This window comes from Corylus avellana, chromosome ca2, assembly GCF_901000735.1.
Source record: "Corylus avellana chromosome ca2, CavTom2PMs-1.0".
Lineage (NCBI taxonomy): Eukaryota > Viridiplantae > Streptophyta > Magnoliopsida > Fagales > Betulaceae > Corylus > Corylus avellana.
The window spans coordinates 37984489-38000359 of NC_081542.1; the positions used below are offsets into that span (position 1 = coordinate 37984489).

The 15871-nt window shown below is 35.4% G+C and overlaps 1 non-coding gene across 1 annotated transcript; it reads right to left on the bottom strand.

Moving 5' to 3' along the window:
- Positions 1-15334: 15334 nt before the first annotated feature.
- On the bottom strand, positions 15335-15441 carry LOC132173154 (small nucleolar RNA R71). Its single transcript, XR_009439250.1, has one exon. It is a non-coding gene; the product is annotated as a small nucleolar RNA R71 (small nucleolar RNA).
- Positions 15442-15871: the final 430 nt, after the last annotated feature.

Sequence of the window (15871 nt, forward strand, 5' to 3'; positions counted from 1 at the left end):
TCTTGGGATCTCGGATTGGCAAACAACTATCTGTTTGTCTTGTATTGAATTGGAAAATTGAAACCATATGTGATATACATGCTATTGTGCTAATAATTAAAAGGGTAAATGAGACTTTATCCCTTATATTATATCACACATTTCACTTATTCTTACAAATTTTAACATGATTCGTGAACTCAACACGAATTTAACACAAAATTAAAGAATTAAGCTAGTTGAGGGGTTTGACCTGCTTAATTAAATGGGTTGGGTTATGATGACTAATATAATTTTATACATATGCTTCAACACGACTTGAATCTAACATACAAATACAAATTGTCACCCTTAACTTGGACCATGTTTTGAAGTTTTAATGTTAGATTACCATTTTATCCAAATTAACAATAAGATGGATGAAAAAAAAAAAAAAAACAACATTTGAAATCAGTAAAATTATCTTTGACAAACCTACTCATTTCATATTTGTTTAGATGAAAAAAAGGTTCTATTCTATATGTTGAGAATGGGGATGATGAGTTCTATTTATTTTTGGTTTTTTTTTGGACAACTTTTTGTGTAGTATAATATTTTTATGTACTATTTTTCTCTAACTTAGTTTGGATGAAGGGGGGTAAATTGATAAATTGTAGGAGGAAACTCATGAAAGTGTACGTCATTTACCCTAATAAAAAAAAAATTATAGAACATTTATATCCCTTATTTGTGTTAAATTATCATTCATCTCAAAAGCTTAAGCTGACAAAAAGAGGTAAATTTAATCAATTAACCATTACTTTAACACTCTCTCTTACGTGTGGGCTCAAACTTCCTTTTAATAGGTAAAACCTAACACGTATTATATTTAATTGAAATGGAGGGTGAATTGACGGAGTCAAGGTTCGATGATCTTAGGACCTTTGGTTATGATACCATGTTAAACTACCATTCATTCAAAAATCTTAATCTGATAGGAAGAGATAAATTTAATCACTTACTTTAAGAATTTGAAATATTTAAATTTAATCTTGAAAGTTAAAAAAACTACACACTTAAAAAAGGCAAAATCCTTCTTACACCAACAGGAGAACGAAGGAATCATATTAAATAGCAAGATATGCATGGCTAATAGCATAAATTTCGAGTAAAAGCAAGCGTCATATACATGTCAGCCTTATATATATAGTTGTATAAATAAATTGCAGATAGTGATGAAACAAAACTATAAAACGAACCGACAGAGTCTCTTTCTGGGACTCGAAAGGATTGCTGGTGTAGTGTTCGAGACAAGGCGAGGTGGGGTTGAAACAGCAATAATGCCAAAAGACATGCGATGAGTAATTAAAATGAAAAGTGAAGTCTGTTAAAATGTAGCAACCAAAGGGGCCGACAGTCTGTCTGTCGTCTCTCTCTCTTTTGCGGGTTAATTGTTCGAGACAGGTAAGGGCTAAACAGGCAAAGCCAAAGAAATTGAAATGAAAAAGATGGAATTTATATATATAATAGTCATATTCACAACAAGTCCGTTAAAGTTTGCATGGGAAGGGATGTGGGAAATGAGTCGTCAGTGTTTCACGGGTCTGGCCTCTCGTTTAATTGGTTTCTGGGGTTGTCTCATATATGCCATGCCAAGCCAACAACGCCTGGTAGCTGCTGCTGCCTGTTAGCTGCGGCCCAGGTTATCACATGCTCTGACACTACAATTTCTGTTTTATTCTTTATCGTTGTTTCTACTTCTGATTCATCACCACAAAATGCATGCCCTTTAGATAGATAGATGCCTCTTATCTTCCATGTACCAGTGGCAGTCACTCAGGTATATTTTTATATGGTTTTTTTTTTTTTTAATTTAAATTATTAATATTATTAGTTATTGAAATTGTTGCTTATTTATTACACTCGAGATCTGTTTATTTGGTCGAGTGTACTTTTCATGTAGCTCTTGCTTCTCTTCATCTCACCTGGCATTATACATGAGGTACAACTGGGATTTAGTTTAGGTGTCTTAAAGAAAATATAAATCACAACAAACATTTTGGATGAATAATCTTTTCATTCCAACACAAACAAAAACACCTAAACACACAAGTAAGAAAGTTGGAATTTAGTTCTTTACATCAAACAATGAGAAACCAAACCCAAATCAAACATTTATAAATGGTCTCCTACACAAAAAAAATCACAAGCTAAAAAAAAAAAACTAGCACCCATCAGAAAAATAGAGAGCCCCTACCTTGAGGATGGGCTGTAAAAGTATGGTTTTATAGCTTCCAATGAGAGGTTGACAAATCATTTAAAAACATAAAATACAATATCTATAAGAGCACAAGATCTTATGGAAAAAAAAAAAAATCAATAAAAAGGCCCCACCACCTCTTCAGCCTAATGCCGCCGCTGCACCGCCCAAGCTTCAACCCACCATGAAGCATAGATTTGGCCGGCGGATGAGACGGAGAGACGTAGAAGCCGTGGCAGATTGACAGTGGATGGTGACGGTGGTCAAATTGGCATAGATCTAGCCGAATGGTGGCCAAATCGGCACATATCTGGCCGGATTGTGGCCATACCGGCATACATCTTGCCGGATGGTGGCCAAGCCGGCGCAGATCTGGCTAGACGATGGCCAAACCGGCATAGATCCGGCCGGATAGTGGATGGCAACGTGACGGGGCCCCACCCAATCCTCCGATCGGCCTATGGTGGTGGCTTAGGCTGAAGATCCGGTAGCATTAAGCAGTGGTTTTGGGCGGATTACGACGGAGGGGAGGCGGTGTCTCTTTTGTTACGTTACATTTTTTTTCCTCATAAGATCTGCTGCTCGCATATTTACTGTATTTTGTTTTTTAAGCTTGTGTGTCACTTTTTTATAGGATGCTGTAAAAGATGAGTTTTACACCACATCCTGATGGAAGTTATTCTCAAGAAAAAGAGCTTGGTCACCTATTTTGAACCAAGATACTTAAAGGAATGGTCAAATTCTCACAAATCTTGACATTTTCAAGAGTATGTTTGAATTTGCCTTTGCCCTTCCCCATGATTCTTGTACTAATCTCCCAACAAATAAGCTGTAAAATTTAATACTATTTCGGTGCTTCCATATGTGATACACAGTTGCCCCAAAAGCCAATTTACACAAAGTGCATTGCAAATTTTTCCCTTTCCATGCCTTCATGCATTCCCTCACCACCCCATCCCAATACAGCCAAGTAGGACTAACCAAACTTTTAAGCATCACTTCTCTCCATAACCTCTTACTCCAATCACACTCAAAAAGTAAATACATTCAATAGTATGGTAACAAAATAAGCACTTCATATCCCCCACCATACCCCAACTTAGCAACCTATCGCCAGTATATAATCCCCCCTTTAATAGCCAACCATATGAAGAAAGAGTGTATAGGAATAGCAAAAGAAAATCATAACAGTTTATGCCATCCAACTTTAGGAAGCTTCTCTCTAAGAGCCTCCCATGTGTCTCTACAAGAATATTTGCGGTTCTTTGAAGGCCGCCAAATAGGCATATCATGACCACCCAAATCCACCAGAGACAAGCGGCTTTGAATTGCAACCAGCTCCTTCGACCTAGCTGGCATCCAATTCCAATTTCCATTTTTCATCACACTAGAGAGCTTTGCATATACACGGCTTTCAAAGTCATATATGACCCTAAAGCCATATTTATCCAAGAGAATTCCATTCGGGTGCCAAGCCTCCAACCATAAAGAAATTGTGGAACCATCCCCAACCTTGAAAGACAAATACCCTAAAGCATTTGTGTACGTTTCTTTTTTTGTTACGAATGTTTCATTGGTCCAAAAGTTATTTTTATTGTCACATTATCTAGTTATATGTAATTGTACAAAAATGTACTTAATAAAAGTACTCTTATGTTTAATATGCACTCAAATAAGAATAATTTGTGTTTTTTTTGGAAAATTGTCCCATATTCCTTGAGTTTTGGCTTTGCATAGGTGAGAATTTGAATTTTGATTATTGACAAATAGGTCTATCCGTCAATTTTTTTATTTAATTTTTAACAGTAAAAATGTAAGCTAGCATTTTATCCACATTAAACTAATAAAATAATGTCATATGTATCAAAATCTGTCATCATGTCACACACGTCTGACAATATTAAAAAAAAAAAAAAAAATGTAGGAAAGGAAAAATTTAATAAAGAAAAGAGGGAGTGGAGGGATCGATCATTCCTTCCTCCACATTATTTTTTTCTTTCCCTTTTTAAAATTTATATGGCATGACGACATGACTTTTAATATAGGTGACAATTTTATTAACCTTTTTTTTTTTTTCTAAGTCAATAAGAAAAAAATTACAAGAGGGCAGTATTTTTCATTCTTGATCTGAATGGAAAAGAGAATAGGAGACTAATTGAAAATGCTTACGAACACGAGGTTGAAAGTGGCTCATCTAACTACACAATGTTCACAATAAAATACAAATATAGCAAAATAATAAAGGAAACCAAAAAGACAACATTCCAATCTTGAGATGCTAGCACAACATGAGCTTCACCAATGACAGTAAAAAAAACATTTATGTTTGGTGGTAGCATGGATGATTTTATTGACCTTACACGGAAAAAATAGTAGCTGACACAACTACCCGTAAAAATTGGATAGAAAAATTGACAGAACCTAAAGCAGGTATGTGCTTTGTCTAGGTTTACATGGAAAAGATGACATGAATTCTTATTTTTGTGCAAATGAACTTGCCATGTTATAATCTTGTTGCACCATATCATATTCTTTAATAACTACAGTTAGAAACTATTGGCTTACATTCTCTCATGCATAGAGATTAATACTGGAATATTAGGGTATATATATATATATATATATATAGATATAGTAAACTATAACCGCATTCTCATGTAGATGTAAGCATCTTCTCATATTAAAGTAATATTTAAGTGATTAAATTTATAAAAATTTTGACTCCGTCGAATCACTCTTTATTTAAATTAAATATTTCACGTATTGAGCCTCATCTATTAAAATGGAATTTGAGCCTACACATGAAGGAGAGTGTTAAAGTTAATGATTAAGTGATTAAATTTATTTTTTTCTATAAGCTTAAGCTTTTGGGACAATTAATAATTTAATACACCGAACCATGTAAATCTGTCTTGACTCTTTTTTACTCTTTCTTTTCGATTTCATATTATTTATCATTATTATGTACGCTAACAACAATTGCAGATTGTAAAGCTCAATTATATAACGAACATGGCTGATCTTGATAAGGCAGGAGATGAGGTACTGCATAAACGAACATGTTACCCACCATCACAGAGGTGGTGGAGAATGATAAAAAGAGATGTTTTCATTTATGTCAATAATTCGCCTCCGAATCCACGAAAAGGGGAATTCTTGTGGCCGACAGCTCAATCGAAGATAGCAGATGATAAGCCTTTTCCACCCGTGTGATTCCATGACCACATTTTCTTTCTTTCCATCCCTTCCCTCCACGCATTTCGTTTGGATATTCATGTTTTGGCCTTTTGGTTTATTTATGTATTTGTTGTTAGTTTGCTGTTTTTCTGTAATTTTTTTTATTTTTATTTTTTTTCCCCTTTGTTTTCAGTGGGTTACTGCCTCCTAGATCTGAAGTGGTTTGATCCAGCCGTGGAGAATTGTGTAGTTGGTGTCCGATCCTTGTTGTCGAAATCCGTTCGATTCTCGACAATGCTTCCCTTGCAACAACCACTTCACGGTGGTAGTTACTTTTACCATTTGTGGTTCCTTATTAAGCTCTTTTGCCATTTGTTACCGCCTCATACAACCCTTAAAAAGGCCTGAATTCTTTATAGTTTCGGTGCCTATTGATTGGTTCATTTCTTGTATTGCCTTTTTCATTTGGGTTTTATTATTGAAAAACCCACACCGTTTGTTATGTTTAATACTTTGTAGCTACTGTTCCCATTATTGAATAGAAAAAAGAACGAAGAGCAAATTAAGGAAGTGGATGGTTTGTCCACCCATTTTAGCATAAAAAATTTGAAAAATGCTAGATCATTTATTCTTGTCCTTGTCCTATCCTTCTTAATTTTTTTTTTTTTTTAAAAGAAATTAATCATTAAATTTGTAAGATCCACACTTTCAGTTAGATAAGTAGTTGATTTTTTTTTAAAAAAATGAAAACAAGAAAAAGAAAGAAATTATAAAAAAGGATGGGAGAAAGAGTGGGATATATGCTTTAGCATTTTCCTTTAGGATAAGTCCAAATACTTAACACGCAACCACAAAAAGAAAAAAAATCTTAAAGTCGAGAATACGTATGGAAAGTTGAAGAATAAAAATATCTTGGGAGTTGAGTTCATAATAAGGATTTCACTATGAAACTAGGAGAAATTAAATTTAATCCATAAACTAGGGCTCTTTCTTTTTCCGAAAGCTCGCCGAGTGTAATGTGACTAATGTTTGACATGTTGTGTATCAACTATACTTTTTACTTGAAAAGTTAATTCAAATTATAAATATATTTTATGGAAAACTTTATTTAACCTCTTAAATTTTCATCCTTTTTGTAATTTCTCTACCCCTGAAGTTTAAAAACTCTTAATTTAATGGAGAGTGTTAGAGAGCCAAACAAATGAACCAAAAAAAATTTACAAACTGATGTGGTAGACCGTGAGTGGGACAAAGGAGAGAGAATTGCTTTTTTTTTTTTTTTTTTAATTTAAAAATCCTTACCACGTCAGTTTGAAAATTTTTCTGAATTCATTTGTTTGCCTCCCTAACACTTTCCCAATTTATTATATCGAACTTTACAAAATTTATAATCTCACAATTCTTGTTAGAGATTAGGGTTAAACCTTAGGAGAGATAAAAATCTAAATTGGCAAAAAAACTTAAAGAATCTAATTATCGAAATTAAAAACCTAGAGATTAAAACTGGAATCGCGTGAAAACGTAGAAGTTAAATTTGATTTTTCGCTTGAAACGATAAATGAAGTGGTTGAAGTGTAAAAATAAAAAATAAAAATAAATGAATGGATAAGGATTCCTATTGAAAGAGTTAGTCCCATATGTGAGAGTCCAGAAAAATCAGACATAGAGACAAATACTGTAGTTAATTAAATAAATAAATTATACACTAAATATATGAGAAACAGTTGGATATTTGGCTCATTCCCTTGAGCTAGAAAAAAACCAAGCATTTAGAGTATAGTACCGTCGTTGCCTTCTTACATGACAAGACCTGTCGAGTTATCAAATTATGGTTCTTTACAGGCAGGCACTACTAACGCTAAAAAGCAAATACCTTTTGGATTTCAATAGCTGCTGCATATGCCTCTTATCTTCGTACTTTTCTTTTCTTTCTTGTATATAGCAGATAGCTGCTGTCTCTTTTGAGGGCCATTAGAGGGTACTTTTCTGTTTTCTGATTGTCCACTTGTGCCTCACATCTCTCTGTCAAAGGGGAGAGAGGTGGCTCAACTCTCTTGTTAATTTTTGGATGCTTGTTAATTCTCTTTGTTTATAATTTTGCAAGTCCATGAATTCCGCTTTGTCTTGACTATATTCGGATCCTGAAAAGATTAAACTAAGTTTATTGAGAGAGATTTTTAAAATTTAAACAATGTCACTTAGAAAAAGGAAAACCGTGCTAATTTAGAAAAGAAGACATTATTCAACTTATTTAAGACATATATATATATTATGGGTCATTAGAGCACTAGCGGTAGCTCTTAAATTTAAGGAGTCAAATTACATTTTGTTTTCCTATTCAAATAAACTCTATAATAAGTTCCCTTATAATTTATGTGAGGTTTTAGAAACAGACATTATTGGGTGTGTTAAAACTCTATATATGTTCAATAGTGTTTTGAAGGTTTCTGCTCTCTTGTTTAGGATCCTGCAAGTTTTTGTCATCATGACAACATGACGAAGTGATGACGTTTTTGTCAGAGAGTTGTTTTGTTTCACTGTGAGTTTTTGTCATGATGATGTCAACATTCCGTCATGATGAAAGTGGTTTGCTCTATCTTTCATCTACATCAATATCCCACGAAGGGTTTTAGTCGCTTATGACTCTGCTAAGCCTCCAAGAAGTATTTGCTGAATTTTTGCTCTAGGTAGCAATGTGTCTTTCTTTAATATTTAGAGGCTTGTTTATAGGGATTAGGAGAACCCTAGAAGCCCTAGAAACCCTAGGAAAATCGTAGGTGAGTCTCCTACTCCAATTAGGAGACTGAAAACCCAATCCAAGGTGAAAAAGGAGTCTTGCCGCATGTTGGGCACTCGAGCCCAAGGAGGAGTGTGCTCGAGCGCATGTGCACTTGAGCCCAAGTGTTGCTGCGCTTGATCCTAGGTCTTCAGAGTGCATCCAAATTGTCCTTTAAGCCCAATTTTCACTGGAATTCTTGCATCTATTATATAAAACCCTAAAACACGAAAACAAAACAAAATCAAATAAATAATAATGCTAAGGAATTAACATATGCGAGTTAAGGGGCTTAAATGTGCAACATTCGGCTTATCAATTATACCTATCATCAGTCAATAGAGCTCAGTACGTTGGGTAATCACATTTAAACATTGTGGGAACACCAACTTCAAGAAGAAATCCAAATCTTTTGTCAGATAGGCAAAGAGATAAGAAATTTTCCCTTGAGATAGACTTTATGGATATTATTTTCAAGTCATTGGTCATAGCATTTTGGTTGGTTGTGATAAGAGCCGAATATTGCACATTCAAGGCTTAATTCATGTAACTAACACAAACTTGTGTTCTAATTTTAATCTAGCCATGTTTATCTTGAAGTTAAAAGTTCCTAGGATTCGCTTTGATCCTTTGCGTGCTCCCCCCTTGGAGCCAAACGGATCCCAACACCATTTTCAAAAGAGCCACAAGATTTGACACGTGTAATGCTAGGATACATCAAATTTCCATTTTGTAACAAAAAGGCCATTCCATAAAGGTTGACTATTGATGTGCAAAATATATTCACTCGCAAGTGCATGGTTTGATTGTATCTTAATTTATAGATTTTCATTTTATTCATGTTGGTTGTATAATCTAGAGGATTGCTATTATTTGATATTGTTCGCAATGTTTAAATGCAATTGTTCTTAATTTCAAACTCAAGAGAAGATGAAATTCTTCTCTTGTCTTAGAAAGCTTTTTACCTTTATTGAAATCAAATCATTCTCTATTTTTTTTTTTTTTTTTTTTTTGTGATTATGGGGATGATGATTATACAACGGTTTTAATTGATATATGATCAAGAGGGTTAAATAGGCCATACCTAGAGAAGACGGATAATACTATACCCTAGTTTAGTGTAATTTAGGTAGACGGTCTGTGACAACTGAAGATGGCTTATACTATTCCATTGATTATATGTATCCTATTAAAGAATTAGATAATCCATACCTAGGGAGGATGAGTTGTACCACATCTTAGTGATTAGGTGGAAGGTCCGTGCCAACCAAAGATGAATTATACTTATTCCTTAATACAATATTTTCTTGTTTATTTATGACATGCATAAATCAATTTCTTTGATTACATATGATTAATCATTGACGTGCGGATAGGGGTGAAGTCAATACCCTACTCTCTCTCTCTCTCTCTCTCTCTCTCTCTCTTATAATTCAATTCTCGGTTGCATTTATTTTTTGCACTTTAGTCAACAACAAAATCAATATCTTTACTTAAGTTATTTTAATCTTCATAAACTTGATAACAACACCCTTATAGTCCTTGAGGTTTGACACCCTCTATATAGCCTTATCCTACAAGGATTCATACTATTGCATGAAAAGATAACTCCTTAGTCTGTTCAGTGCTTTAGGGACTCAACACACTACATATCAATCCCGGAGACACCGCTTCGCTTGATCAAGGTAGATCACCAAGATTTGATGTATAACAGTCTTACTTAAAATGGAATGCCCACTTCCATTTACCAATTGCAAACTTTATACCTTTAAGGATACAAGGATTATAGACTAAGACCTTGTGTGATAACTACGTCACTCGCACCCTTAGTGATGTAGATGAGAGAGCCTCATCTACAACCTCGTCTCCAATCGTCCGGACGGGCCTAAACCCGAGAGCCTTGTCTGAAGTCCTTTTCCGGAGACCGTCTGGACGCCTATGTTATTTTACAATTTTCATGTTTTATTTTAGTGTCCATCCGGACAGCGTTATGCTCCGTCTGGATGGCCATTGTAGAATTTCAGTTTGACTTAATTTCGTATTATTGTTAGGTTTAGGGTTTGGGGCCCTATATATACATGCTTTATAGACACTAGAACACAACTTTTGATTATAATTCAGTTTTTATCAATAAGATTACTTAAAGTTGAGTTTCTTCATGATTTTCCTTCAAACGCTAGAGAGAATCTAGCGTTTAGAGAAGATTTCTTAGATCATTTGATTGTATCCAGATCTAGAAATACCTATCCATTCTTTATTGTTGTTCTTATTTGCAACTTACTAAGTCACGTTTCATCAGTTGGTATCAGAGCTTAGATTACTTTCCATGAATGGGGAGGGGCAATCGTTGTACAGACATGAACGAAGTGCACGTGTGCACGAGGAAGCACATAACGAGTAACTGGCGATTCGTTTGTGGCACATGGAGGAGAGGTTTGGTGGTATAGCCATGCAGAAAAGGGAGTAGGTGTGCACCCAACACGGAGTCCCTATTGATCACTTTATCGACATGGGTGGTCCGAATGGTAGTCATCGCCAACCAAGATCGGGGTTCACGGAGGCGGGAGGCAAATCTATCGTTGAGAATGAACCTGTGAATCCTTTTGCAAGTCGCGGAGTGTGGCAGAGATTTCCTATGACACAAGCTCATGGTAGTCCATGGGAAGCAGGCATCAAGCTCTACATCTCGGAATTCCAAGTTTGCTTGCAACCCGAAGAGTTCCTTGATTGGGTGGTTACTGTTGAAGATGTTCCTGACTTCAAAGGGGTGACCGATGAATGATGAGTCTCTTCGGTGGTGAACACATTCCGGGGAGGAGTTGCTGCGTTGTGGCAACAACTGAAGTAAACTAGGGTGTGGCAAGGCAAATTGAAGATCAATAGTTTGGAGAAACTATTGAAATACATGGGAGTCACTTTCTTGCCCCATAGTTATACCATGTGCCAAAAGTCATAGAATTGGAGACAAGGGTCTATATTTGGGAAAGGAAAAAATAGAAAATTTTCACAAAAAAAAGGTACCTAGGGAGAGGGCCGAGGTGGTGCCTAAGGAGGGGGGCGGAGATCAACTATCATTCGGTGTCCTAATAAGTGCTAAAATATACATATTTTAGCCTCTTAATTTACATATATTAGAGCATTCCCAATGGAAGAGTCAAATGGTACTTTTATCTAAAATGGCTAATCAGATTTGTCAAAAACCCTTTACATTGGATTTGCCAAAAAAAAAAAAAAAAATGCAAAATGGATATTTTATTGGATTAGCCAAAAAAAAAAAAAAACTACATGTACCAGCACTTTTTAATGGAGCCATTTTACTTTTTATTGTTTCTCTCACCTGTTTTCTCTTTTTCCCAAAACTTTTCTCACTTTTCAAGGGATCATTATGAGAATATTCTTTCACAATTTTTAACAAAAAGATATTTCATAAATATGATTGACATTACTCTGAGAATATGGTTTTCATACTTAACGTTGGCAAATACGACATTTGAAAAATATAACCGTTGAAAAATATAATTATTATAAATACAACCGTTTCAAAAATATTATAGTTACAAAAATGATTATTTGAAAAATAATAATCATTGAAAAATTATTGTTCTAACAAATTACCATTGAAAAAATAAAGATAGAATCAATAAAGAGTTAAAAAAAAAAATATTTAAATTATATAGACAAAAATATAGCTAATCGGATGTAGGAGGCCTTTAAAAATTCATTAGCTAAACTAGATAAAGTGGGTTTTGATGAGCCATTTTGCATAAAAAATTGGTTCCTCCATTAGGAATGCTCTTAGGCTCTTAGTTTTGTTATTATTGGATGTTTTGTTATGTTTTTGTGTTTTCTTATGTTTTTAGGGTTTTTGAAAAAAAACAAGTGTTTCCAGCAAGTTTCAGACTCAAGAGACAAATTAGGAAAAAGCTGGAAACTATAGGATCAAACGCAGCCCATGCAGGCTCAAGCCCACTTGCGCTCGAGCGCAAGACAGCCAGGATCGAGCACACCAGCGCTCGATCACATATCAAGCCAGGCGAGAGTGCAAGATGCGCTCTAGCACCCAACACAAAGGATTGAGCGCACACCTCTTGCGATCGAACGCACTTGTGCTCCCAGACAAGGCAGAATCCCTTTTTTCATATCAGAGTAGTCTTTCAGTCTCCTAATCCAACTAGGAGACTGACCTACAATTTTATTAGGACTTTTAGAGTTCTTTTATCCCTATAAATAGACCCTCTATTCATTAGAATAAGGGGAGGAGAAGTAGACACAAGCTCGGGATAAAGGATTGAAGGCTAGATCAGGAAGGGTTTTGAGTTTTTCTTCTCTTCCCTTTTATTTTTGTTATGTAGTTAATATTTTAATTAGGGCTAGTTTGAAGCCCTAATCATGTCTCTATAAGATTACAGTATTGGCGCTTCTGCTACAGTTATCATTTGGATGTTTAACTTGATTAATTTCTGTTTGATCGAATTCTTCATATGCATGTGTGTTGGATTTGTGTTATTTAAGTCAATTTAGATGACCGAGTCCTGGACTTAATAAAGTGACAAAAGAACCCCATCACAGGTTCTTGGCTTAATCAACATGGAGAACCTGGAGTAGATTCCATGCCCTAGGCTTCGTGTGGTTGTTGATTTCCATAGATTTATGCTTTCCTTTGGAAATAAAATAATTAGAGTAGATGCCATGCGTAGTTCGTTTCTTATGGAAATCAATAGCTTAAGGAGTAGATACCATATCCTTAGGTTGGCAAACATTGAATATATGGATATAATTGAAATATTAACATCTTGTTAATCTTATTTGAGTATGGTTAGCGGTGGATTTCAAAACCTTAATCCTTTTTAGATTAGTTAATCTTTTAGCTTTATTTCATTAATTCAATTAAATATTTGACATCCATTTAATTCGGTTAATTAATTAGAAAATACATTCTAAGCATAATTTACCAATCCTCGTGGGAATGATATCGTATTTGTCTGCTATACTATCGTTTTTATCTTGTGCATTGATAAGTGCTAAAATATACATATTTTAGCCCATTCATTTACATTTGTTAATCTTTTAGTTTTGTTATTATGTGCTTTTTTACTTCATTTTTTGTATTTTTTTATGTTTTTCTAGGTTCTTGAAGAAAGGGAAGCAATTCTAGAAAGTTACAAGCTTAAAGGGCAATTTGGAAAATTTTGCAAGCTTTGGGATCTAGCACAAGCCACCAGGATTGAGAGCATCTGTGCTCGATCGCAAAAGACCTAGGCTTGAGCACAGATGCACTCAAACACCAGAGCAAGGACTGCGCGTACAAGCAGCTGTGCCCACACGCACCAGAATCAGGCTCAAGCACACATGCGCTTCGTGCACAACATCAGTGGGATCGATCGTAGAAGTAAGATTGAGTGCAACTCCTTGGGATCGAGTGGACTCGGGGCGGCCAGATACGGCCAGAATTCCCATTCCACTTAGGATTAGGTTTTCAAAGTCCTAGTTGGATTTGAAGACACAATTCTAGAGAGGAGAATTTGGAGCTACTAGGAGTCGTTTCTGGTTTCTTCTTTTCTTTTCTTTTTATGTTTAGTTTTATTATGTCTAGCTAAATACTTTTGTTAGGGGCTAGATTGAATTCCTAATTATGTCTTTTTAGGGTTTCAATTATGCCTTTGTTACAATCATGGTTTGGTTTATTTAAATTGATTATTTCCTGTTTATTTGAATTTCCCATATGAATGTGCTTAATCATCATGTGCATATGTGGATCTGTTAATTTAGTCAATTTGGATGACCGATTCTTGGGCTTAATCGAGTAACAAAAGAATCTCATCACAGGTTCTTGGGATAATCAACATGGGGAGCTAGTAGTAGATACCATACCCTAGACTTCATGTGTTTGTCGATTTCCATAGATTTATGTTTCCTTAAAGAACAACTTAGTAGATACTATGTTAAATCCTTTGGGGAAGAAAAGAAATAGAGTAGATATCATGCCTAATTCATTGCTTAGGGAAATCAATAGCTTAAGAAGTTGATACCATGCCCTTAGGTTGACAAACATTAATTATATCAACATGATTGGAACATTGACATATTTGTATCTTAATTAGTCTGATTAGTGGTGGATGTCAAATCCTAACATTTTCATTATCTTTATCTCTTTCAACATTGCAAATCTGTGACAATTTGGCAATTTAATTCAGAAAATCAGTTTTAAACAAAATCAATAATCCTCGTGGGAATGATCTTGTACTTGCACCCTATACTATCATTTTGATCTCGTGCACTTGCGAGTAAAATGTAGTAGCTATTCGCCTATTAATTTAGGTGGGTATTAGTCACAACAAGTTCTTGGCGCCGTTGCCAGGGATTGTTTAATTTGTTTAGAATTCCTTTCCTTAGGTTTGTTAATTTTTATTTTAATTTTTCGTTTTCTAATTTTGTTCATTGGTTTTCTGTCTGCTGTGTGTGATTCCAATTCTGTGAATAAGAAGTGCGATCGAGTGTAGAGTAAAATAAGCAGCGCGCAACAGGATGAGTGAGTACTTGTTTCTGAGATAGTGAGCACATCACTGCGATTGAGCGTAGGAACCATTACGCTCGAGCACAGTTCCGTCAGCAACACTGAAGCTGTTGTAAATTATAAAGTCTGATTTTCTTTTAAGTTTGGTTGACATGCAGGGTTGTCGATCTCAGAACTTAGCCATCGTTCCATACGATCCAGAAATTGAACGGACCATCCGATGAAGGCAAAGAGACAACTCTGAAGAAGTGTTCAAAGTCGGAGAAAAGATGGAAGAGAACCCACCGGTGCGAAGGCCCATGAAAAATTCCTTCATGCCACAGAACATCAACCAACCATCATGTATTAACTTCCAGCCCATTGAGCAGAGCAATTTTAACTTATCTTTGCGTCTGCTAAAGTTGATTCCAAACTATAGAGGCACACATTCCGAGAATCCATACTTACACATTAGGGATTTTTTGATCTCTGCAAGACTTAGAATGTCCAGGGTTTAACCGCAGAGGGATTCAGGTTAATTCTTTACCATTTTTCCTTGAAAGATAATGCTAAACTCTAATTAAATTCTTTGGTTGCAGGTTTGATTCACAACTGGGAAGAGATGTCCACAAAGTTCTTAAAGAAGTTTTTTCCAGCCCAAAAGACAAGGAAATTGAGGAGGGAGATTTAGACCTTCCAACAAAAAGATGGAGACCTTTTCTTTGAGGCATGGGATCACTTCAATGAGCTACTTCTCAACTGCCCACACCACAACGTATCTCAAGATGATCAGGTACAAACCTTCTATGAGGGTTTAAATGATGCTAACAAAGGTCTTGTAGATTTAGCTTGTGTTGGCATGTTGATTGAGAAAAGTAGTGAGGAAGCCATAGAGCTCTTTGAGACCATAAGTGAAAACTCCCAACAATTTTCACCCAGAAGGAGACAAGGACTAAAAAAAGGCAAGCATGAAGAAATCACATATTGTGGAGTTCAGATTCAAATGGCCTCCATAGAGAGAAAGCTGGATATGATAATGAAAGCCATAATGAGTCATAACATCTCCTTTGCCCAACAAAATGCACAAGTCAAGGTATGTGCCATATGTTATCATTTTGACCATACTAGTGGGATTTGTCCCATGTTTTCAATTGCAGAACAAGAGTCCAAAAAGAACGACCTTGAAGATGCCTTGATCAAGTTCCTA